Source organism: Ctenopharyngodon idella, chromosome 13, assembly GCF_019924925.1.
Source record: "Ctenopharyngodon idella isolate HZGC_01 chromosome 13, HZGC01, whole genome shotgun sequence".
Taxonomy (NCBI): domain Eukaryota; kingdom Metazoa; phylum Chordata; class Actinopteri; order Cypriniformes; family Xenocyprididae; genus Ctenopharyngodon; species Ctenopharyngodon idella.
The window spans coordinates 2,261,836-2,289,430 of record NC_067232.1 but is presented as its reverse complement, the minus strand read 5'-3'; the positions used below and the strand labels follow the sequence as shown (position 1 = coordinate 2,289,430).

General features: G+C 35.2%; 1 protein-coding gene across 1 annotated transcript in view; it reads right to left on the bottom strand.

Moving 5' to 3' along the window:
• LOC127524754 (rho GTPase-activating protein 24-like) overlaps positions 1–8,389 on the bottom strand; it is a 124,412-nt gene extending 116,023 nt beyond the window's left edge. Inside the window, exon 1 of the mRNA XM_051916596.1 lies at positions 7,975–8,389. The gene's annotated coding sequence lies outside the window, so the exon portion shown is untranslated. The remainder of the gene's footprint in view (positions 1–7,974) is intronic.
• Positions 8,390–27,595: the final 19,206 nt, after the last annotated feature.

The following is a 27,595-nucleotide window of genomic DNA, read 5'->3' as shown; positions in this document are numbered from 1 at the left end:
TCAACATATATGTCTGTGATTGGCTACAATGTTCAACGCTTCAAAACATGTTGTAGTCACCAATGACGCTCTTCACCGAGTGCTTACACAGATACATGCGCCAGTGTTTGAAAGCAGGCATCTATCAGCGGACCGGTCCATTGATAAGATGCCTGCTTTCAAACACTCCCGCTTTCATAATGTTTTCAAATTCAAACGCTTCCGTGTGCTTTCAAACGCTCCCATGCGTTGAACATTGTAGCCAATCACAGACCTGTCTGTTGAGTGTGTGAACACAATGGCCAAACAGAGGTGTTTACGAATCCGCTCAACTGTGCTCAAAGTGTCACATTTTTTAAATTTTAGTACCGACTTAGTACTTTTGACAACACTACTACCTGTAGAAGAAAAGTTTATCCTAATGTATACTATGCAATGTATGTTTATGAATTGTGATCTGCCACATTTTGGACTAATTTGGAATCTCTCTCCTGTATCTGTTGAGTGTAGCATCTGCTCACGCTTAGAACTCTTTGCTTGCTAAGCATGTTTACTCTGCACATGGGAATGTGACAGGGCTGAGCACACAGAGCAGGCCTCAGTGTTTAACACGGTTTTGTTTGGCCCTTTTATTACTAGGAACCACTTTCTCCAGCTCATTATGAGCTCTGTTCGAAGAAAAAAGAAAGAGAGAGATCTGGCCACCTAGACAATCATTTTAGGCATTATAAGCATACGCTGGATCGCTGTTCCAGATAAGATATCTGAATTTGGCTAAATTCTAAGGCAGCATCTCATGTCTCTTATGCAGATTTCAGAATGCACTGCAATTAGATCAATGAAAATGTTTTAGCAAGATGGTAAATGGAATATAAAAAATGTAATTAAGTACTAAAAAGTAAAAGATAAAATCTTGTTCAAATGGCAATCAATATTTGTGTTATATATATATATATATATATATATATATATATATATGCCTAGTTCTGTCATGAAACTACTGATGATATTCACAGCGTTAACTACTTGGCACAATAGCTCACGCTATTGCTGTCTGCTAATGCTGACGGCCACATTCAGCCCAACTGACCGTGAAACACAAAGCCCTGGTACCAGAGAGTATTAGAGATATTGATGTCTGAAAAGACATACAGAAAGTAGAGATTGAGATTGGTTCATATCGCATTTGCAGCCAATGAGCTTGCTGCTCACAACATTTTAATAGCTGGTTAGCATTCACTGTAGCAGTTTGCAGCGTGAAAAATATACTGTAGCAACCCCAAATGTGTGAACAGTAGTGTATAAAAGGAAGTGTATTATAGATACTTGAATATCAACAAAAAAAAAAAAAACACTAGCAACCTCCTAGCACTCATTGGTCTTAGCTAAAAGTTCAGTGCACCTGCACTAGATTCATCAACTAGGGCTTTGATTGTCGGTGCAGAGAACTTGAACTAACAGCCATTGCTTCTGCTAAACCAGGACCACTAAGAAAACCCACAAAACATATCTTATTAAAAGAGCGTTAAGATGGAAAAGAAGCCATTAATCTGGCATTTTCAGTTGCCCCAAAGGGCAGTGAAACCCTTGAGTGGTCATGCATTCTTTATGTCGGCCAGTTCTTTGTGTGTCTAAGTGAGTGGTCTAAAACAGGCACGTCGTAGGCTTTATCCCAGCCATCTGTCTGTCTGTCTGCCTGTCTGTGTTTCAGTCTGACAGCTGCTGGTCACTTCTGTCTACAGCTAATGCTGTCTGCTAATGCACAAAGCCCTGGTACCAGAGAGCATTAGAGATATTGATGTCTGAAAAGACATACAGAAAGTAGAGAGGAGAAAGAATTACACATTTTAGCCACGTAATGACCTTGCGTGTAAGGTTGCATAACAAGATTTTAGCACAGAAAATAAAAGGAAAGAAATTCATTGCATGTATCCTATATGGATTAAGCAATCCCAGAATGCATTGCAATGAGCTCAGTGGGAAAAAGCATATTAATTCAGTACTAAAAGACATTGAAAAAAAAAATATTTTTTAAAACAGGTTTTTTTTTTCAATATTAACTGACATAAGAATATCAGATTATAAGAATATGTGTCTGCTGAAGAATCACAAAATCACAGAGGGGTGTGAGATACGTCTTTCTGCCAGTGTGCATGACCATCGCCGGGGTTCGACAGTCACCGCTGTTTGACTGACACATATGACATATGAATCAAGTGAGTATGATGTCATAAGGGCATGCTTCTTCCTTTCACCTGTTCTAAAAGATTTAGGAAAAGTAGAAATAGTTCCACTTCCTGTTTCTATTCTACAACCCGAATTCCAGAAATGTTGGGACGTTTTTTAAATTTGAATAAAATGAAAACTAAGACTTTCAAATCACATGAGCCAATATTTTTTTCACAATAGAACACAGATAACATAACAAATGTTTAAAGGGAGAAATTTTACACTTTTATCCACTAAATGAGCTCATTTTAAATTTGATGCCTGCTACAGGTCTCAAAAAAGTTGGCACGGGGGCAACAAATGGCTGAAAAAGCAAGAAATTTTGAAAAGATTCAGCTGGGAGAACAATCTGTGAAAGAGTGTGTAAAAAGATTGTGGAATACTTTAAAAAATCTCTGCATAAAGGACAAGGCCGAAGGCCTTTATTGGTTGCCCGTGGTCTTCGGGCCCTCAGACGACACTGCATCACTCATCGGCATGATTGTGTCAATGACATTACTAAATGGGCCCAGGAATACTTCCAGAAACCACTGTCAGTAAACACAATCTGCCGTGCCATCTGCAGATGCCAACTAAAGCTCTATCATACAAAATGGAAGCCATATGTAAACATGGTCCAGAACTGCCGTCATGTCCTGTGGGCCAAGACTCATTTATAATGGACTGTTTCAAAGAGTCACAATTTTTCACAATTTTACTGTTTTAACTGTATTTTGGATCAAATTACCTTGATGAACAAATAAAGTTTAATTATAATTTTATATCAGCAAGTCTTAAGTGATATGTCAATAAATGTTAATGGATTTGAAGTATACTTAGTATGAAATAAATATATTTTAAATAGATTTTGGTATAATTTATTTATTTATTTATTTTACTAGGGAGTGTATATCAAAATTTCATCCCAAAATGAAAATTTTATCATCATTTACTCACACCTTACTCTGGGCTGCTGTTTTATGTACAATGAAAGTGGATGTGGACTGGAGCCGTCAAGCTCCAAAAAGGACAAAAAACTACCATACCATGAAAGTACTGTAAAAGTAGTCAGTATGGTTAATTAAACTTTTTAGGAACTTGATGGCCCCCGTCCCCATCCATTTTCATTGTACAGAAAGCAATTTCATTCTGCATAACTTTTATGTTCCACAGAGTAGTGCTGGGCGGTATACCGGTTCATATGGTACACCGGTTTCAATTTCGAGACCGATATGTATTTTTCAAAAACCGCCATACCGATGTATAGCTAAAACAGCTGCTGTGTCTCTATTCAATGGCCATGAAGCGCTATGTAGAGCGTATAGAGAGAGGACTTCTATTAACTGCATACCCTTCTTACACTAATGGAAACAACTTTATAACACAACAATAAATAACTCACAAAACGATCTCTCTTTAATACTGCACATACCATGTAGAGCCATATGATTTTCGCGATGCAGAAAACACGGATGAAATCACAGAATCCAGTCACAAACAGAACTTACTGTATAAAGCTGAACTTCACAGAATTTGGCAATTTTTGGACGAATAAATCAAAAGTCGGGCTGTACAATGAATCAGATATCAATATGGACTAGTGTCTGTGAATATTAAAGCTAAAAAAGACTGCTATTGAAATTTGAAGACTGAATGAGCGCCGCATTTTCGTCTACTACTACACATACTGAAGCACGCGTGACGCTCGCGATGATTTCAGTGTCTGCTGTCTCACTCACTATACACATGAACTTCATCTGCAGAGCTGCTCTTAGGGTCACTTTATGAACATTTCACCGTTTAATTTTGATAAAACTATCGACATTTGTCGTATCATATACACAGGAAGTCAAAGGTCTTCACGACCCTGTCAAAATAAAAGTTCGGTATGACTTGAAATAACAGAAATATACTATTGTACAATCGAGTATACTTTCATTAATAGAGATAATAATAATAATAATAATAATAATAATAATAAACACCGTTTATTAAAACACAAACTCAAAGGTCTTCATTGAAATGACAGAAATTGCACAGTAAAAATGTAGCCTACTTATTAATATTATTAATTTAATTAAATAATTAAATTGTTTGATTACATTTTAAACTAAATTGTTAGCTTTATGAACTGATTTGATTACAATTAATTTTTAATTGTCCTTACAATGTTTATATAATATATTCCCTGTACTCCTGACAGTAAAATATGCCAAAATAAAGGTCCAGTGCAAAAAAACGTGACATACCATGAAACCGCAAGAATCTTAAAAAAAAAAAAAAACATGATAGAGATTTTTGGTCAAACCGCCCAGCACTACCACAGTAGTAGATAAAAATGTTTAAACATTAGACTGAGTACATGATGACAGAATTTTCAAGGTTGGTAAACTTTAATGAGAAATTTAAAAAGGTCATATATAAATATCTGTTTCATTGCCACCAATCAGGTTCTATCAAACTTAATGCCACATGGTTATTAAAATAAACTCCCCTTGAGGAATCCTTCTTACATCTGTGCAAAACCACACATCTAGGCATATGACTGTCTGAGTCATTTGGGGAAATTTTAGCAGAAGTGGTTTTTAAGTCTCACTGGCTTTGTTCATACGAATAAGGGAAAAAAAGAGTTTAATTTAATTTAAGGATTGTGATGATGATACTGCAGCCACCTTCAGATTGGGATGGATTTGGCTCTGATTTGGCAGGTCAATGGGCCACCTAACTGCCTCTTTGTTTGAGGTTCAGACTGTTTAGGCAAGTTAGACCATATTCTTAGTCTCTAGACCTTTACTGCTTTCACAACTAGGTGAGAAACTTTTGTCAAACCTAGAACTTTGCAGACCATAATTCAAGACAGATACCTTCAGTAGTGTCTCCAAAAGAGATCACCCAAAAATAAAATTTCTGTCATCAATTATGTTGTTCCAAACCTAAATAAAGGACTTTGTTTATCTTTGGAATCTGAACACAAATGAAGATGTTCTTAAAGAAATCTCCGAAGCTTCACGAAGCAGTGTTTTGAAATCGGCCATCACTATATAAGTCGTTATTTTGTTTTTTGGCACACCAAAAATATTCTTGTCGCTTTATAATATTAATATTGAACCACTGTACTCACATGAACTGATTTAAATATGTTTTTAGTACATTAATGGATCTTGAGAGAAGAAATGTCATTGCTGGTTATGCAGGCCTCACTGAGCCATCGGATTTCAACAGAAATATCTTAATTTGTGTTCTGAAGATGAACAAAGGACTTACGGGTGTGGAACGGCATGAGGGTGAGTAATAAATGACATTATTTTAATTTTTGGGTGAACTAACCCTTTAACGTGCGAGAACGAACCTCATTGGTTCTTGCGGGAGCACAAACGTGCTGATGCGACGCGCCAGAATGAACCTCACTGGTTCTCACTCGTTTACCAAATTTGAACGCTCTATGTATGTTTGATTATCAAAGTTTATATGTGAATACAAGCCTAAATTAAATCTGTTAATCATATAAAACGATCATGTCTCTTCAGAAGACAATCTCTTTATAAACATCTTGAACTGTCAGAGTTGACTTTCAACGGAGGGACAGAAATCTCTCAGATTTCATTAAAAACATCTTAATTTGTGTTCTAAAGATAAACGGAAGTCTTATGGATTTGGAATGACATGAGGGTGAGTGAATGATGACAGAATTTCCATTTTTGGGTGAACTAACCCTACTAACTAACTAACCCACTTGGCTACAACAGTCCTCTCAATCATTTCATCATTAATTGATGAATTACTGCTGCCATGATTGCTAGCAAATCTACACAAACTTTTTTTTTAAATAAATATTGTTAGTAAGACTGGAAAAGCTGCAAAAGTGATGCAACTGTTTTTACGAATTTGGTTTGCTCTTTGGTTGCTCCCAAACACCAGATGAGTTTGCAGTGAATGCCTGAACGAGACAGAGACAGACATGCTCGCATCACAAACACAATCACAGCGTTGGGTCATGCAGGGTTTGATGGGGAAAATGAAAGGAGATCAGTCCTCTAAATAGCCACAGTTATGTCGCTCTCTCCTCCGCTGTCTCCTTACTGGCAAATAATGTTCTTCCATCAACGTTAAAGCACCATAATGTGTCGTAATAAGGTTAGGAGATTGGAAGAGGGTTAGGACCTCCGGTACAATACGTGATGTTTTGAATGTGATGTTACCCATAGAAAAGAAAAATCACAAATGAGATGTCTTTAAAATCTCAAAAGTTTATCCTAGATAAAAAAATTAAATAATTAAACACACAGATACGATCAGCATTACCCATTCTGTTTCTGAATTATCGCAGAACTGTATGTTCCCTTCTCTTCCAGATATCATCATCTCCTACAGTGTCAGTGAGCTGACAGATTGTTGTTCATTCCTGCCTCTTCCTTTCATTAGTTTCTATCTGCATCTCCATCTACCTCTCCCCCTTTGCCGCTCTCCTCCACACCTCCTCTAACTCAACATGAACCTCAAACTGACTGCAGATTCATTGTGAGCAGTTTATTAGTACACAAAATGAGAGATGTGTCTCTGTCCATTGAAAATAAATACCACAAATGAGAGCTCTGTAATATCCCAATTGTTTTAGATAGCAACAACAATAAATGAAAAGTAAATGGCTTAAATGCCAATTTTCCTCCTGTACTCTCAGAAAAAAAAAGCTGTCACTGTCACCTTTGTGCCTAAAGAGTGCATATTAGTACCTCAAAGATACATAATGGTATCAAAAGTGTACATATTAGTACCATAATGATACATATTATAACCTTTTTAAAGTGTACCATTCCAGTGACAGCTTTTGTACCATTTTTTTATGAGAGTTTGATAAAAACACCACAGTGATCTCTTCGAGTTTTAGAAGAGGTCTTTACAATATGCTCAGATTTGCCAAAGTCTGCATTCAAATCTTCCAAACCGAAATAACCCACGCTAATGCTTTTCACTTTTATTTACCTCTACTGTTACTGTATGTCAACATTCGTTTGAGTCTATTTTTATTCCTCCCTAAAAGAAAGAAGATCTGAAACAAAGTATGTAAAACTGAGAACTCCAACCTCTGGATGCCCAACACAAGCGTTTCAGACAAAGCTAAAATGTAAATGCTGGAAAAGGAAAACATCTGAGCTATTTTAACACTTCTCCTTCCTCAAATTATAACAGCAAACAGCAAATTCGAAACTAGCTTTGTCAAACAATGAGATATGGATATTTGACAAATAACAAAATAACATGTCCATGAACTTTTTTTCATTTCAAGATTTTAGATTTATATATAGCCTATATATGTCATTCAAGACTACAAAAATGTAGTATTTCTTAAAAATATTTCTTATATGTCATATATATATATATATATATATATATATATATATATATATATACACACACACACACACATACATACATACATACATACATACAAAACGGTTTAAAGTAATAAAATATTAGGCTATGTAAAACTTGTTTGAAACTTGTTTAGGTTCACGATGTCACACAGCAAGACGCTGTTACTGTCACTGCTTGATATTTCATACCAACCAATATAGATATAAATAAAAAGCGCAACACTACATACTGATTATAGTTCATTCTGTGTTTCTGTGGCTATGACAGAAATAAATATACACACCATACTCTGGTGCTGGATAACCTCTACATCTTAGCAAAACATACACGCGTCTCACGACAGAAAATAAGCACATTCACACAACCAACTTGTCATTAGCAGCATCCAAATGACTGTAAACAGACTATTATTACCTTAAAAACTGCTATCCAGAAAACGTCCACAGAAGAAGTGAAAAAAATCCAATAAAACCAAAACAAATCCAGTACGTGGATTCACTGTGATCCAAGACTCAATCAAGAACGTGACTCCGTCCGATACAAGTGCATTACTGAGTCAAACAGCCTGGTAAAAAGTCGTTAGCTGCATCGGTAAAATCAAAAAGCTCCATGGGGCAACCGTGAACCGAAAACAGCAGAGCTGTCATAAACTTTTCCCCTCACTGCTCACACCATCTGCATTGGGGTCTCTGGGGGAATTCGACAACCTCCCTTTGCTCAGTCAGGACGGCCACGGGGGGCTTTGAGTTCAGCCCCTTAACATACAGTCACATACACTACATGAGCCTTGACGATACACACAGATAGGATGACTGCGACCTCAGAGGGAGGGAGAGCGAGAGAGCGCGAGCTTGTTTGAGGAAGTGTGAGAGGAGGAAAGATCCGAACACCTCACACACAAACTCCCTGATCGGTTCAGACTGCATACAGACTCACAGTGACAGTCATCCTCCTCACTGCCCCATTTGGCACCCTAGATGCGAGATGGCAATGTCTTTTTTATATTAGTATTGTTAGTGTTTTCCAACGCTTTTGGTCTAAAAATTTCCGCACCTGCAGTACTGAGTCGTCCACAAGCGGCTCACGCAGGTGACTTTCTGCATCGCTTGCAAGCGATGGGATGGATTTGCAGGTTTAGTTAATGGATTTTTGTTGTAATGGATGTATGTGAATATCCACTTAATGCAGTGATCTGATTGTTCTCTGCGATCTGAATTAAGTTTTTTTTTTTTTTTTTTACAGACTTCCCCTCAAATTATGCAGCGCGTGAGTTTCCGAATGATTCACACTTAATTGTTTCAAAGACCGTTTGAACCGTTTAGCCGATTCATTGAAAAGAACCGACTCAAAAGAGCGATTCATTCGCGAAGTTTCCCTAATAGGCTACACGACTTGATTTATCAAATATCATCAGGATTCAGGGAACATGTTTCTCACGTGAGTATATACCTTATCCCACAATGAATTTATCTGCATTTTACTGGGGTTTATGATCTGTGTTTTTTTTGTTTGTTTTTTTTTTTCCAACACAAAAGTCCAGTCCAAAAAAGACAGCGTTCAGGAAAATAGAGGCTGAATGAGTGTCATAATAGTCCTTTGTCACACACAGCTGTCAATCACCTCACACAATGACCTCACTCTTAAAGGGTTAGCTCAAAAGTAAAATTCTGTTATTAATTACTCACCCTTATGTCGTTCCAAACCCGTAAGACATTTGTTCATCTTCAGAAAACAAATGAAGATCTTTTTAATTAAATATGAGAGCTTTCTCCCAGATAACAATTTTTGGTTCCCAGAATGTTATTTTTTATGATTTGTTTTGGTTAGCCAGGAAAGTTTTCTTAACGTTCCCAGAACATTAGATTTTGGTTTATAGAACGTTATTCTAACATGAATCTAACGTTCCCTGAACATTATTATAACGTTAGTTTTTGGTTTGTAGAACACTATTCTAACGTTAATCTAACATTCCCTTAACATTAGTTTTTGGTTTGTAGAACGTTATCCTAACGTCAATATAATGTTCCCAGAACGTTACTATAATGTTAGTTTTTGGTTTGTAGAACATTATTCTAACGTTAATCTAACGTTCAGCTTCGGAACACAAATGAAGATCTTTTTAATAAAATATGAGAGCTTTATATGAGATAATCATTTTTATATGAGATAATTTTTGGTTCCCAGAACGTTTCCACAACATTAGTTTTTGGTTTATAGAACGTTAATCTAACGTTCCCTAAACATTATTATAATGTTAGTTTGTTTTTTTTTGTTTTTTTTTAAAACGTTATTCTTATGTTAATCTAACATTCATCTTCAGATCACAAATGAAGATCTTTTTAATAAATATGACAGCTTTCTCCCAGATAACAATTTTTGGTTCCCAGAACGTCAGGTTTTGGTTCCCAGAACGTCAGTTTTTGGTTCCCAGAACGTTAGGTTTGGTTTATAGAAAGTTATTCTAATGTTAATCTAACGTTCCATTAACGTTATTATAACGTTAGTTTTTGGTTTGAAGAACGTTATTTTAACGTTAATCTAAAGTACCCAAAACTTTACTATAATGTTCCCAGAACATTAATATAACGTTCCCAGAACGTTAGATTTTGGTTTGTTGAACGTTATTCTAACATTAATCTAAGGTTCCCTTAACGTTATTATAATGTTAGTTTTGGTTTGTAGAACATTATTCTAACGTTAATCTAACATTCCCTTTACGTTATTATAACATTAGTTTTTGGTTTGTAGAACGTTATTCTAATGTTAATCTAACATTCCTTTAACATTATTATAACATTAATTTTTAGTTTGTAGAAAGTTATTCTAATGTTAATCTAATGTTCCCAGAACATTACTAACATTTTATTTACATTTTATTTTATACGTAAAATATTCTACATTATAGTAATGTTTATAATGTCTGGAAACTAATGAAAACCACCATTATGATAATGTACATTTGCCTTTAAAATGTGCTTTATTGTCTTGAAAATAATATCAGTTCAAAAAAATCGTACATTTGACCTAGGCGTGTTTTTTCACCCTTTAAGCAAGTAGTTCTTTGATTAAAACTCTGTAGTATTTTGGCCTTAATCAGACTTTTATTTTGACTGATCAAACCTGACTTTAAATTGCTTTGGTTCAGTTAAACTATAGAAATTTCCCTACAGTATTATGACTAAATGAGATTCTTTAGTATTCCAGCTGAGCTGTGGCTTGATCTTTGTGTCATATAGTGACATTTCAAGCAGACGTCTAACATCAAACACTACTGCATTCCTGAACGTCGCTTTTCATGACTTTCTTATCAAACCATCAAACACAATGTGGCAACAGGGTGGGGCTCCACAACCATTTAAACTAAAAAATGACTTTGGCATCAAATGTATGCAAGAGGAAGTGCCCCTGTAATCCAAGATGGTGCTGTGCTGTAAATGAGAAAATGTCAAAGCGAGGTTAAATCAAGTGTTGTGTGAGAAAGAGGATTATCTTTAAATTAAATGTGCTGGCCAGATATTGTGTGGACAGACTGTGTGCATGTAAGATTGGAGGTAACATGAGACTGAAATTATATGATGTGGTCAACCGGAAATTGAATGTTGGTTGATGCTCTTGTCTGATTCTTTTGTTTTTATGTATTTTATGTACAATATGCAATTTTATGTACAATACAGGCACATAAAAGTGAAAATTCTTTGATTCTAGATATTTTTTTTCAAAAAGCTGCTTCTGTTTATCAGGACAGGATGCTTTTCTCTTGTTTGAGATGGTTGCTTAAATCCTAGTGTTTTCACTGAGGTCCTTTCGACAAGATTGCTGCACAGTTTCAAGTGGATAGATTCAGGCAGGAGGAGAGAGACGTATTTGTGAGGTATAGAGGGAGGATTGACGGCTATTGCAGACTTTATTATTGCTGGCGTGAGTTATTAAGTTTTCTTTTACTGCTTTGAGACTAATGCTTGACACTGTAAAAGTGTATAAGACAGTCTTTCAGCCGATCATCTTTACAGAGCAGCAATTGCATACTGTATGTACCATATCCATAAACGTGAATCCGGATCTAATGGGATGTGATTTGGGATCTGATTTTGAATATGGATCTAAATATAGTTTTAGATCTGGGTCTAGATTTAAATGTGGATTTGAATCTGAATGAAATATGACTCATATAGGCATTTCAATATACTTTAATTGAATCTGAATTCTAATTAATGAATCTGGATCTAATGGGATTTCGTTTGTGTCCTGAATCCGGATCTCAATCTTATTCTGAATTTGGATCTGAATATGAATATAGTTTTGGATCTGTGTCCAAATTTGTGGATTTGAATCTGAATCTAGATCTGAACATAGTTTTCGATCCCAGTATAGATTTATATGTGGATTTGAATCTGAATTCAGATCTGAATCTGAACACGAATTTGAATTCTAGTAATAAATTAATCTGGATCTAGTGGAATCTCTTTTGGGATCTGAAGCTGGATCTGAATATAATATAGTTTTGGATCTGGGTCTAGGTTTAAATGTGGATTTTAATCTGAATTGGGTATCTGAATCTGTATCTGAACATAGTTTTGGATCCGGGTCTAGATTTCAATGGGGATTTGAATCCGAATTTGGATCTGAATATAAATCCGACTCATACTAGGCATTTTAAAATAACTGAAACCTGGTACAGTCTGTAATGATGCACGGTTCCTATTATTTTGCATTTTTAAGTGCTGTTGAATGTTTAAATAAAAGACTATAGTTTGCTGTGTTGTTGCTTAACAGAAAAAAACAGCATATTAAAGATTTAGGCATCTGGAAAACCTTATTTATTCAGTCAGTAAAAAGTAGCAAGTAAAAATAACCTTAACTTGTGGGTTTGTTAAATTTATCTTTTGTAACTACTCACAAACATTTGGTTGCAATTATCACTCTGACCTGCTTTTATGGCCCATTGGGTATGAACATCTAACCCTTTAAAAACTAACTTAAAAGTATTTTGGAGCTGTTTATTCTGGGAAGATGCCTCAGATTTGAATGCAATAATACTGTGCAAACCCACACCACTGATCAGGTCAATTTAAGCTGCATAGGCTTAAATTTACAATAAAAAAGCATAAATCTCTTTATCATGATTAGAACAATTAAAACTATTCATCTTTTTCTGTATCCAGATGGAATTCCGCCCGTTTCATTGGCGCAGTGTGTCATCCGCTCAAGAGGTTCCAGATCTCTGTGTCATAATTAATCACTGTGGTTACATTGGGCAGCCGTGACCCACTGTGCAACAGCTGCTGATATTCCATTTCCCACAATGCACAAGGAGAAACAGAGGTCACAGTGCTTACTGGGATCATCAAACTGTTGCCGTGGTGACCGACCACTGGAAAGTCTGAATCATGATGGAAGGTTTGAATTTTTGAACTTTTGAGGCACAAAGATTCATTATTTATTGAACACCATTTGTTCTCATTAGACACATAGCTAAAGATCCACTCAGCTTTGACATGAAGTCTTTGGGATGTCCTCTAGTGTTATGATGAAACTGAAGGAAAAAACCCCATAGACTTACATACGAGCAACCTTCCAGAAACCACTCAGAGCATCTTAAAGCAAGACACAGGTGAAACAGATGAATAGGGTAAAATATTTTAACTAATAGATATCCCTATACTTCCCCAGTTAATTGATTCAAAGTACATTAAGACAATGAATCAAAATTCTGGTTCAATTTTGATGATATATCAGAGTTAAAAGTCTTAAACTCCTTTTATCACTCCATAAATCAGAAAATACTGTCGACAGCCAGAAAAAAAAACATTTTCACCACATTTTTATGAATAAAATGTTGTATAAAACCAGGCAAACTGTATAAAACCTTCAAAATATAGATAGGAATAAAACTGGAAAGTTGTAAGTGACACTGAAGCATTTCAGTGACTCCCAAATAGATAAACTGCAATAAAACAAACACTTAAATGTGTCTTAACCTAGTCTTTTTTTCCGTGTTATGGAAGCTAAAAAATATAGCCAAAAAATGAGCCTCTTAACAGCAAATGAGTCGACTAAAAGAACTTAGATTTTCTTTTAATTCATCCACAGTATCAAGCCATTAACAAGTTTGCTCTTCCTACCCAATGGGTCTCTTCTGCCCACTGAGCTGCTTTATCCAACACATTGCCCCCTATAAATGGAGCCGCATGGTTCAGACCTGCAGAGAGAGGCTTGACCAGACTCATATCATTGAGGTGGGTGTTGTGTTCAGAACAGTTGGTCAGGTTCAGTCTCCTCCCGGTGTTTGTGGACGGATGGGGGAGGGCAGGCAAACACATGGCATGTTTGTTCAGGGCATGTGTCTTTGTAATTGGACGCTAAAATAATGCTTTCCTGCTACCAGTCAGGCATAAAAGACCAACAGCTGGGCTGGCGTAAGGCCTTTAGCAGGGTTGTGCGCCATTCAGAAATAAAATAAGAATGCCTTTTAAATTCCAGTTCAGTTGCTGAATTTGAATTGAGGCAGCAAACAGGATTCAGAATTTGAATGTGAACTTAAGCAAGGAATTCATATTAAATATAAGTTTTTAGAAATCCATAACATGAGTAATACATAACATACATGAATTACACAAGTTTTCTATTTAATATATATACAGTATATATATTGACCTTGACCTTGAACATTTCATTCATTATTACAGTTTATTCACTATGGAAATAAAATATGACAAGATCTCAGAGTTGAACTGTGTCAGAAAAAATTAATCTTAATTATGTCAGATAACACTTAAGCAAAACATGGTCAGGTCAAAGTGTCTGAATAATTTTTGGTCCCAAATATTTATCAATTTCACTGGTAGTTCACTGTATGAATAATGTTGGAGTATAACATGTCGCAGTTTACTTTATTTTGCTATCCTCACTTACATAAATGAGCTATAGTGTCCTGCACCCACTAGTCAAAAAAAAAAAGAAAAAAAAAAAAAGAAATCTAGTGTCTAAATATTTTTTGGTTTGACTGTACATACCAATAATAATAACAATATAATTTTACTCATATTAACTTATTATAATACTTATAGTATTATGTAATGTATTATTATATATGACAATTACAGTAATACCATTTTTTATTATATAAATATTCACATTTCAGATATTCATTTTTTCATATTTATTATTATTTTTTTAAACTGATAACATGGTTGACGATTTGTGATGGTGAGTATCAAAATTAAAATATACTTTGATTTATAAAATTAAAATATTTTTTAAATATATATTATAAATTAAAATTAATTTGTGGCAGTATTTAATAGTAATAGAACATATCAGTAAATAAATAGGTATATAAATACAAAAAAATAATTGTTTTGATGTAAAACTTGTCTTAAATATTTGTGTAATGAAATCTCTTTTGAGAAATCAGTAAATTTCTTCTCCTTTTATTCAAATTCAATTTCCCATTTCTTAAATTCTGATTTTTTGCCACCCAGACATTTAGACATAAATGTCCCCAAGTCAGAGGTCATGATGTCCAACTCTGAGTGTGAGATGTTTCCCTGGACGTATCTTGAAAAAACAGTTATTTTCTTTTAGAATGATAAACATGAGACCTTGTTGACCTTTTGATGTACAACCATAAGCATCTGTTCCACCAGTAAACATCACAAATCGTGTCTCTTTTCCCATGTGCAAATGTTTTCCTGCGTTTGCGTGTCTGTCTGAAGATTCGTCCTCTATTTCTCACAGACTCTGAGCCCCAGGGTAGTAACCTTACTGTCTTTGTGATGGGATGGTCACCCACGTTCACAATGTTAAAGCCAGGTCAGGTCAGAGGTCACAGCAGACCCTTATAAATTGTTCCAGGGGAACAGCAGAGCAAAGACTGCTGAGAACGGAACTCATGAGAGATGTTTGTCCCTGCGAGATGAACCTCCATGTTTACTCAAGCTGGGAGTAGAGAGGAATCTGCTTGTGTGGTGATAGTTTCTGTGTTGACACATTCCACAGTTCCTAAGCTCTCTTATGTCATGAAATAGATGGACTCCATCTCTGCTGAGGTTTCGAATGGTAGAGTTTCATAAAAGACAAAATAGAAATGTTTTATTCATTTAATATGAAGTGAGATAGCATTTCAAAGTAAAAAAAAAAAGGTCCCAATGTAGAGCCTTGAGGGACACCAGTGTCACAAACCCTAGAACAGCAGCATTCAAATTGCGGACCGCGGTCCGGTTCCAGACCCTGGCTTGGTTCCTTCCAGACCGCTGGACATAATTGCCCCATTTTACAGTTTCTGCAGATTAACATGAGCAAAGCAACGAGCGGTAATGATCTTTCGGCACTACATCCTCTAATATTTTTATCTAGAGCCAAACGTGCTTCATTCAAGCCCTTTCCTCTCTGTGCGCGTTGCTTCTCTCTCCCGCTAAAGACGTAAAGCACCACATTAAGAGCTGCAGATGACGCGGTTATTTTAACAACACTAGCAGAAACACAGTGAGCAGCAAAATAGATACTTTTGCTAAAACACTGCAGAAAACGAGACTGCAGCAAATATATTTATCTACAGATAGAAACTAAACCAGGTTTGTGACAAGTTAACACGTAGCTCCTTTAGACGTTTAGTTTTTTCCCCATACATTTAACATTATTAATTAGCATATTAAGAGAATTTTATAATTACAATGGTATAATTTGGAATTTTTTGGTAAATATTGGTAAAAAATTCACACTGCTTTGACTCTCTGAGCCCAAGATTCTCATCTTTGATGACTATTTTGATTGTGTAGGATTTTTTCTTTTACAAAGTACTGCTGCTGCCCCGATGGAAATCGATAGCCTAACTGTTCCAAAAAAGTACTGTCCAGACCTCCGCTGGGAAGGAAATATAGAGACCGGACCTCTTTAATTGAATACCCCTGCCCTAGAACAACAGCAAAGGATTTCTATGAACTTGGATATGAATTTGGTTCTGATTTAGATCTAGTTTTGGATCTGGATCTGATTTAAATTCAGTACTGATTTAAATCCAGGAGAAGAACTTTCTGAAAAATGGGCTAAAGACATTGCTATGATAGTAGGGGGTGATGTGGGTGGTTGCCAGGGAGTTGCTATGCAGTTGCTAAGTTGTTCTGAGGTACTTTTGGTATGTTGCTATGCAGTTGCTAAGGCAATATTGGTGTTTTGATTTCTAGTCCAAGTTGAAAGAGACCCACGCTGAGTCTCTATTATATTCTTTTAAGTACAGCCACCTTTTAGCACCTTTTTACCATCTCCAACAAACTGGAAGTAATCCAATAGAGAGGAGAAGCATGGAGAATTTTTAAATCCGCTTTAAGCTACAGATGCATTTAAATATTTGCAGCTAAGACCATATGCGACTGCCAGTTGGGAATAATTTAATCAAAATTATGAGATTAGTCAAGACAAAGTAAAAATATCCAATATTTTCCATTAAAATGTCAGAGATAGAAAGAAGGTTTAAGTTTGTTGGATTTTTGCCCATTTATTAAGTTGAAGTGAGCGGCTAATTCCTGATGCTTATTTCCAGACTACAAGTGTGAAAATTGTGCCTGAGTTGGCATAAAGGGCTCTAACATCAAAGTTTAGAGTTCATTTCCAATGAATAATTCAACTAATCAGGATTTACAGGGATTTTGAGGTGTCTTAAGAAAGTATCTGGAGTCAGGTTGGAGTGATCCACTGACAGATCAGGCATGCTGGGACAAGTGTGGGACTTGAGTATCAAAGAGGAGGGGTTTGTTCGCTCTGACAGGTGCTGTCAGGGGTCATCACCCTCTGTTGGTTTTATGACTGCTTTATTTTTAGGGTTTTTTTAAAAAAAAAAGTGTTTCAAAAAACAATCTAGGAGCTCAGTAGCTAATTTTTGCAAGAGTCTGCATCTTCTATCTGGGAATTGTAAAAAGGGACAGGTGACAAGACAATTTCAAAATAAACGTAAGACAAACAAATACATAACATCCTAAATTGTGCAATGACTTTACATGCATGCAACAAACAAAAGCAGGGCTGCAATATGAACGTATACCTAACCAAAAATATGTAATTTATTAAATTAACTTTACACCATTTTCTTTACTTCTCTCTCCAGCACACTAAACAAATAATTATTAATCATTTTAAATAATATATTATGCAAGGTCATGTTGGTTGGTCTACTATTTTTCAGAACTGTAGAGGGAAAAGGATATTGTGAAGAATGAGATTATGAACATATTTCTTAGACATTAGTGCCACCCAGTGGCCAGAATGTCTCTGTCTAAATCAGGGGTGCCCAAACTCAGTCCTGGAGGACCACTGTCCTGCATAATGTAGCTCTAACTTGCCTCAACATACCTGCTTGGACATTTCTAGTATGCCTACCTTGATTAGCTGGTTCAGGAGTTTTTTTGTTTGTTTGTTTGTTTGTTTTGTTTTGTTTTTAATTCAGCATGGACACTGTAATTTAATCAAAAGTGGCAGTAAAGACATTAATAATGTTACAAAATGTTTATTTTCAAATAAATGCTGTTTTTTAACCTTTCTATTCATCAAAGAACCATTAAATTGTATCAAGGTCTCCACAAGACTATTAAGCAGCACAATAAATGTTACTTGAGCAGCGAATCAGCACATTAGAAGGATCATGTGACACTGAAGACTGGACTTATGATGCTATATGAATATATGAAAATAGAAAACAATTCATTCAGATTGTAATAATAATATTTTACAATATTGCTGTTTTTACTATATATTATTGATCAAATAAATACAGCCTATATATGAGCATAAGAAACCACTTTCAAAAATATTTAAAAACATTACAGACACTGAACTTTTGAACACTATTTGTTCCTTGTGTATGTACAAGATAAAACATCTTTTTAAATAGATTATAGTTTACTCATGAGTTACTGTAATTTCCTCAATGTTTATTATTCCTGTTCACTTGTCGCTTGTTTGTGACATGGCTAGCTGGTATTTTCACTGCTAAAAGTGTTTAATTGTTGTTTTCTCCTTGAACTACCTCACTGTTTATATTAAAGGAACACTCCACTTTTTTAAAAAATAGGCTCATTTTCCAATTCCCCTAGAGTTAAACAGTTGAGTTTTACCGTTTTCGAATCCATTCAGCCGATCTCCGGGTCTGGCGGTACCACTTTTAGCATAGCTTAGCATAGTTCATTGAATCTGATTAGACCGTTAGCATCTCGTTAAAAAATGACCAAAGAGTTTCAATATTTTTCCTATTTAAAACTCGACTCTTCTGTAGTTACATCGTGTACTAAGACCGACAAAAAATTAAAAGTTGCGATTTTCTAGGCCGATATGACTAGGAACTATACTCTCATTCCGGCGTAATGATCAAGGAACTTTGCTGCCGTACCATGGGTGCAGCAGGCGCAATGATATTACGCAGCGTCTGTGACCCCCTGCTTGCACAGGGAGCGTGCCTTGCAACCATGGAGACATTTGTGAGAGGCGGTGCGTAATATCATTGCGCCTGCTGCACCCATGGTACGGCAGCAAAGTTCCTTGATCATTACGCCGGAATGACAGCATAGTTCCTAGTCATATCGGCCTAGAAAATTGCAACTTTTAATTTTCCTTCGGTCTTAGTACATGATGTAACTACAGAAGAGTCAAGTTTTAAATAGGAAAAATATCGAAACTCTTTGGTCATTTTTTAATGAAATGCTAACAGTCTAATCAGATTCAATGAACTACGCTAAGCTATGCTAAAAGTGGTACCGCCAGACCCGGCGATCGGCTGAATGGATTCGAAAACGGTAAAACTCAACTGTTTAACTCTAGGGGAGTTGGAAAATGAGCCTATTTTCAAAAAAAGTGGAGTGTTCCTTTAAGGTCAATTGACTATAATAGTTAACACTTAAAGTTTATGAGATACTGTACACTTTAAGTTCTCCATTTTAACCTTTTTTTTCACCATTTTGCTTTCATTAGTTCTTTTTATAATCTTGCAATGACCAATGATTTACTTAAAAATACAAAGCGCATGTATTGTAAATAATTGTAGATCATTTCCTCAGACATAATGAGCTGTTTGTGTCTTTCATCTTGTTTGTGAAATGTTTTCTTTCCGTAAGATAACAGTCAGTAGTGAGAACAACAGGAGGTATCGGCACCACTCACACGCTCACTCCCTCACTCACACACCCCATGATAAGACAAGAAAAAAAAAATCATCTACATTATTCTGTGATGTGATATGTTGATCTGCCCAAACAGTGATAAGAAGCCTGAGTCTTTTATAAAAACAAAGAACTACGTGATGAACAGCCATGCATTGAAAACATCAATATTTGCATCTTTTATGTGACGGAATGTCAGAAAAAATAAAGGAAAAGTGTACAACCATTATTAGACTGATTACATCTGTATACTAAAGACATTAGCTCTGCAGGTTAAAATAACCCAGAATATTTATCACTGAAAAACAGACGTGTTACATTTGATAATTAAATTTTCTTGAATAACATTATATTCAGTTAGTTAAGGGTGGGATCTGAAAGAAAAACAATTCAGTTTGACTGAAAAAAATTACAGTTTTTGAAACAAATTTAATTTGTGATATGTAAAAAATATATTTTTTTATTATTTATATATTATATTATATTATATTATATTACATTATTATTGTTATTTTAATAGAATTGCCTGATAATTAATAACATAATAAATATTAGGGGTGTAACAGTAGCCTACACAAAACTGACGGTTCTGTACGTACCTCGGTTTTGAAGTCACGGTTCGGTTCGGTACAGCAGGGGGAGAAAACTAAACAAAACTGCTTTTCTTAATTAAACAGTGGTTTACTGAACAAATCGTGTCTCTGTCTTTAAATGAATTCATTTATAATTAAAAGTTTCTTAAGAATAAAAAAAAAAGATCTTTGCTAATGCTAACTATATAGGGAGCCATTACTAAAGGTAACAACAGAGCCCAAGCTATTAGCCTAAATTCAGTTGATATATATATTTAAATATAATAATCAACACTCAAATAACAAATTGTATGCAAACATGTAAGCTGCACAAGGCAGTTTTTACATTAACTTCTAAATCTAATTATAAAATTGTGTTTTTACTCCAATTCCTTGTTGAAATATAATCATTTACACAGTGGCTGACATTTTCGTGACAGATTTTAAACGTACATTAAATAATCAAGACTAACAAGTTAAGTAAAATATAATTAGCCTAATATATAGGCTAATGTAGTGCATATATTTAGCGAAATAGTTAATTTCTCTGGCAAGCCAACAAGCTGTGGACTCGCCTGAGGTAAATGCTAGGTGACAGTGTTTACAAGCTGTTTTATTGACGTCTTTCCGCCATTGAAACGCTAAGAGGCTCGTTTGAGATGAGCAAATTCTGCGCAGAACTGATCACCGCGAGATGCATGCCAGTTAGAAATGTGTCCGAGGGTGGGCCACCTTGCTCTGATGTCATGCCGACGTGTGTCAAAAAAGTCTCGCGAGGGCGAGGCGGCCTCATCGGATTCTGCAGTCGGGCGCAGTTGCTCTCCACCGACTGCACGATGGGAAACGACTTGATGACGACACAGCTTTATGCTTATTGGTTTAAACAACTGTGATGTATTGATCTGTTTTAAAATGTTTGATTTTAAAACACTAATATCATGCTTTTATGTGTAAAAATAATGTGTGAATATTCCCAAACTCTCTGACAGTGCGATCTCTCTATGGGTTATGTGATTGTTGTCATTTATAAAAAAAATATATATAAAAACATGTCTATAATTAAAGTAAAAATGATTGATACACACATCCTTCGAATGGAAATAAATAACAAGTACTTTGGGTGTATTGTTCATTATGTTTATTTTCATATAAAAGCAACAGAACTTGAATTACATCCAGTTTATCAGCAACACAAAGCACGAGTGTGAATCCCGTGATATCCGCCTTTGATCTCGTAGGTGTGTGATCCACTACGAGAACAGAGAACTGTCCGTCTTGCCTGCACTTTTTTCACTCCTCCCCTCACTGCAGCCGCCTACTCTCGCCTACATTTCAGGCAAGGCTAGGCGCATCTCAAACAAGCCTAGTGTTTACAAGCTGTTTTATCGATGTCTTTCCGCCGTTGAAACACTAGGCTTGTTCGAGATGCATCGGCGTATGACATCAAAGTACCGCGAGAGCATTTGGAGAGCGAACGCTTTTGAAACGCTTTTGCGGTACTTTGATGTCAGTCTGCGCAGCACCGATCTCAAACAAGCCTACTGATGATTGAGCGATTACATGACATATTATACGTTTCAGTAAGTTGTACTGTATCTTTCAACATACCTTCAGATGTTCATTCATGTTTATTCTGTAACTAGTAGTATTAAAGAGGAAGAGATTTCCTCTTGAAATGACTTGCCTGTGCAGTGATCTGTCACACCACATTAAAGAGCCTCAAAACACATTTTTTGCTTGGAATTTGTGATAAAATGGTCAGAATTTGAAAGATAACACTTTGTTCTGTATCGAAAGTAACAAAACTCAGAGCTTATTGCTATTATTGATGGTTAGGCTACAACGCTGTATTTGTCGTGTAGATCCAATGGGCCTGGGCGGGGCAGCAGGGGGCGGGGTGCGTTCGGTACGCCATGAGAGTATCGCGGTACTTACAGTGAGTGGTGCATCGCGGTTTTTCGGTTTGGTTTGAATATTGTTACACCCGTAATAAATATTAGATTAATAAGGGAAATAGTATTGCTAAAAGTAATCTGCCATTTTACTTATTTAGTTATGTATTAATTGGTAAAAAAATCTAACATTAAAGATCATTTTATTTAATGTAGGAAAAATGTACACTATTGTTCAAAAGAAGTTTGTTTTTTGTAACAATAGTTGATCAATAGTAAGAGTAAAGACATTTGTTACAAAAAAATTAAAATTGTGATACAAAATGCTGTTCTTTTGAACTTTCTGTTTATCAAAGAATCCTGAAAAATTCACAGTTTTCACAAAAATATTAAGCAGCACAATTGTTGAAAACATTAATAATAAGAAATGTTTCTTGAGCAGCAAATCAAAGCAAAACTTCTTTCAAAAACATTAAAAACTCAAACTTCTAAACAGTAACTCCATTTGATGCTATTAAGGAAAATGATCTACTATAATACAATGAAATATTTATATGAAAAACTGTTATTTTATCAAAATGCGCAAACTACAATTGATTAGGCATCTATGTAAAATAAAATCTTTTGCATCCAGATGGTGTAGTTACAGAAACTACCAGCAGGGGGTTAACAGAGCCAAACCTTTACCCATCAGTCCTAACAGATTAGGGATTGTGGGAAATGGTTTATTTCACACACATTGTCAACCTAAACACCTACACAAACAGTGTAAAGTGTTAAGTCGTGACCGGTTTGTGTGCAGAAATGTTGGCTGTCGGCTTCAAAGCCACTTCGAGACATTATTGGAGCGTTTTCACGACTCTGTAGGCCTGTGGAATTCCAAACATCTAATCAATTTCTCGTCTGCGTATTTATTCCTAAATTTAGACATCCGATTCATTGTTGTTGAAGTGGACGACACAGACGTCGCTTGATTTCTGTGAAGGTCGTGACCTAACACTCATTTGAGTTACCGTTATGCACTTCGCCCAGGCTAATAAACAACCTGTTGCCGTCGAAATATCAACACGGTCCGTTGCTGTAAATCAGGCATATTTACGAGGTGCTTTGTACACCTTTGTTTCTGAAGGGCGATGTTGACGTGTTCGGGGAGTCAGATAAAGGGTATTTCTCACCAACTCCTTCCTGTTTTTCCGAACAAGGCCTTTGTTTGGCCGCAGAACTCCTGCTCCTCAGTTCTCAGGGGAATGATGAACCGCTGCATTCGTGCCTGAGTGAAGCACGGAACAGATCTGTGTTATCAGAGACCTCTTCAACTCTCTCTCTCTTGTTGTCTGTCTCTCCGTCAGCATGTTTTGTGTCTTGACCGGGTCATGGTCACACATATTCAGAAGAGTATAATGAAAAATAACTAAGTGTCAGTGACGTCAGTTTATCTTGCAAAACTCCACAGTTCTTCTTCTTCTCGCTTGTACATTTCCGGCCAAAAGTTTGGAATAATTATGTTTTTGAAAAAAGTCTCTTATGCTCACCAAGGCTGCATTTATTTAATCAAAAATACATATACATTTAAAGTAATTGTTTTCTTTTTTTAATATATTTAAAAAATGTAATTTATTCCTGTGATGGCAAAGCTGTATTTTCAGCATCTAGTGTCACATGATCCTTCAGAAATCATTCTAATATGCTGATTTGCTGCTCAAGAAACATTTCTTGTTATTATCAATGTCTTTGCTGCTTAATAATTTTGTGGAAATTGTGATATACTACAATTAAAAAGTATGATAAAAAAAAGAAAGGAAAAGATTAATACTTTTATTCAGCAGTTTGATCAAATGTGACATTAAATACATATATAATATAGGCTATCAGATAAAGAGCATGGCGTTTCTAGCACATATGAGATTCATATACCCTACCGTTCAAAAGTTTGTAGTTGAACTTTCTATTCATTAAAGAATCCTGAAAAAAATATAATGGTTTCCACAAAAATATCAAGCATCAAAAACTGACATTGAGCAGCAAATCAGCATATAATGATTTCTGAAAGATCATTAAAGATCATCATTCAAGTAATGATGCTGAAAATCACAAAAAATAAATGACATTTTAAAATATATTCAAAAAGAAAACAGTTATTTTAAAATATAATAATATTTCACAATATTGCTGTTTTTACTGTATTTCTGATCAAGTAAATGCAGCCTTATCATAAGAGACTTCTTTCAAAAACATTAAAAAAATCTTGCCAACTCCATTTTGTTGAAATGTATTGTAGTAAATTATGTTTTATATCATAATATTGTGTAAAAGTGCTAAAGGATGTTCACTGTCTAACACATCAGAGAATTTAGTTTTAGATTGAGGTAGATTTTATCGAACATCCTGACTCATATTTGTTAGATCTGCTCTAAATCTTGATGGTTAAAGTTGCAAAAGAGCAAATAGTGTATTAAGTGTGTGTGTGTGTGTGTGTGTGTGTGTGTGTGTGTGTCTGTGTGTGTAGTCCTGGTAATGTTATTTGGTCCTCACAAATATAGTAATACCAGTGATTTTTGACTTTGTAGGGACATTTTTTTGGTCCCCACGAGGAAAATGGTTTATAAATCATACGGAATGATGTTTTTTGAAAATGTAAAAATGCATAAAATTTTCTGTGATAGGTAGATTTAGGGGTAGGGTTAGGGTCAAGGGTCAAGAAAATACAGTTTGTAAAGTATAAAAATCATTATGTCTATGGAAAGTGTGTGTGTGTGTGTTTTACTGAGAGTCATAGGCAGTGCCATGAAGTCAAAGGTGTCTCATACTAAAGCTCATTGTGGCTTATAGAGGAAAGAATCGTTGCGCCTGTTGAGGAAACAATGCATGAAAAGAAGGAAAATCCTCAAGAAATGCTCCCGAATGGGACTCTAAAAATAAGCTTCAGCAGGAAGGTGAGCTTTTTGACCATTAAAAACCCTAGATGGCAATGACTTGAGCTTATATGTTGTTCTATTTTCTTGTATGACCCAAATGACACTTAAATGCACACATTTCAGGCCCGGTGCCATGAGAAATCAAGTCCCCCTCCAGGAATAAGGTCTCCTTTAGGACCCAGGCGGTAATGCCTGATCAAAAGTTGTTATTGTGATGTTTTGACTAATTATAACCTATTTGTATGATGTTTATTACATTGTGCACAATTAACATGCTTGAAATATGAAATGAATGCCTAATAACAAATTGGGGGGGGGTATAAGTATTGTTGGAACATACTATGTTCTGTAAAGGTAATTTAATGGTAATTTTACATGAATAGCAGTGTGGTATAGTATATAATAATAATAAGATAATACATTTTCATTAATTGTCATGCTAAACATCATCAATTTGAAACAAATAATTGGGAACTATACTGGAAGCAAAAAACATACCTAATATTATATAAGCTAAGCTAGCAGGCTAATAGGGTAGTGCATAATCTAACTAAAAAACAGTAAGAACGAGAAATGCTTGATTTCACAGTTAACCTATAGCTTCAGTTATATACTACTGTATGAACCATGTAATTTAAAAGACATTAATGGTCATTATAACACATTTTAAACAATATAAATCATAACATGGTTTTTCAGGAATTGCTAAAATACTACCCATTAAAAGTATCAATGGGATCACTCGAGGTCCTAAAGGAGACGCGATTCCTGGGGGGACTCGATTTCTCACCACATTTTATTAATTATGGGATGTGTTCATGCAATGCATGTTTATGAATTCCATTTACACTGAGACACTTTTTGTCATGTTTTTTAAATAACACAAATCATGATTTCATTGATTTCACACGTCAATAAACCTGTTTATGTTTCAGTGACATGAAGTTTGCTGCGCTGATATTTTGTTAACCTGCTGCGATGACGGAAGCGTGACATTCCTCTTTTCCTGTCCTGTCCTGTGGTGACGTGTGTCAGTTGATAAATTCCAGCCGTTTTTGAATCCTGTCCCAGAGGCAGACACAACAACAACAGGAAATAAGGCCATTTTCACAGGTGTCAGGAAACACAGGAAACAAACAAGTGGGATGCTGGGAAACAGCCTCATATGAGAACTCTGCGAGGTGAGGGATCTGATGGTTATTAATAGTCAGCGGTGGGTATTTTCAGAACTTGTGTTGAAGCGCATCTGCTGTACTGCTCAGGATGAGGACGGGTCACGGGGCAGTTTTCATACAGAAACCTCTGTGAAGGAGGTCAAAGCATCTGAATGCACTTTACATACATTTTCAAAGTTTATATTTTAATTTTAAGGGTGTAGAATATTTGTATGTGGTTTTATATTAGTTGAAATATTTCAGTAACTTTTTTTGGGGGTGAAGTCTAATTACACAATTAAATCTGATCTGAATACAATCTAAACACACCTTTTTTCCTCTAGCAGTGGTTTTGGATATTGATTTTAAAGTCCCCCTAGTCAATCATTTTATCCCTTAAAACTCATCGTTGATCACTAAAATGACATATTTAAAGGTTTTTTTTTTTTTTTTTTTTCCATTCTTTAAGCCTTAGCTTGAATTTTACACCCTTGCCTCATTTAGTATACGCGGTTCTATGAATATGCAAATTAGCCCCGCCTCCACTCACTCGCACTAGTTCAGAGATCCACTCATTGATGATCACACTTTGACGTGATTGGTTACACGGTAGTTTGTGATGTAAGAAACACCAGCAATTTCAAACCATGTTTTTGAGACTGTCTTTAGATCACTGGCGTTTTAAAGAGAAAATACTCAGAAATGGTGTTGACTTATGAATTTGCACATGGTTTGTGTTAAAGCATATTAACAACAACACATAAACATATAAACAACATTAAAAACTTGATTTTCACCACAGGGGAACTTTAAGTTAGGAGCCAATTCTATCATGAAAAAAAGTTAATGTTTTACTTTTTTCTGTTTAAAGTTTTCTAAAAATCTATTAAATTTCCTACAATATTTTTTTAAAGACATAGTATTTTAAATATAAAATAAAGCTATAATTCTCAATTCAGTGTTGTCAACATATACATGTCAACACATGTATACTGTATGTATGTGTATAACTTAAAAAAGTAAGTTACCTGGTTGCCTTAAAATTTTGAGTTCATTGAAATTAAAAAATTGAGTTAATACAATGAAGGTGATTGGTTTAATCAACAGAAACTTAAAATATTATGTTATCTGAACCACATTAATTATTGAAGTTGATTTGACAAAATTTGTCATTTTTTTTATACCTATAGGCCTATATATATAATATATGTATGTGTGTGTATACAAAATTAAAAATTAATAAAGGTAAAAAAAGTGAAAGTGATTTTTTTCACACTTTTAAAATATTTTAAAACGAGATTCCACTTTAAAAACGTGACAAAAAAAGAGAGAGAAAAATAGAAAAATAAATCAAGAGAC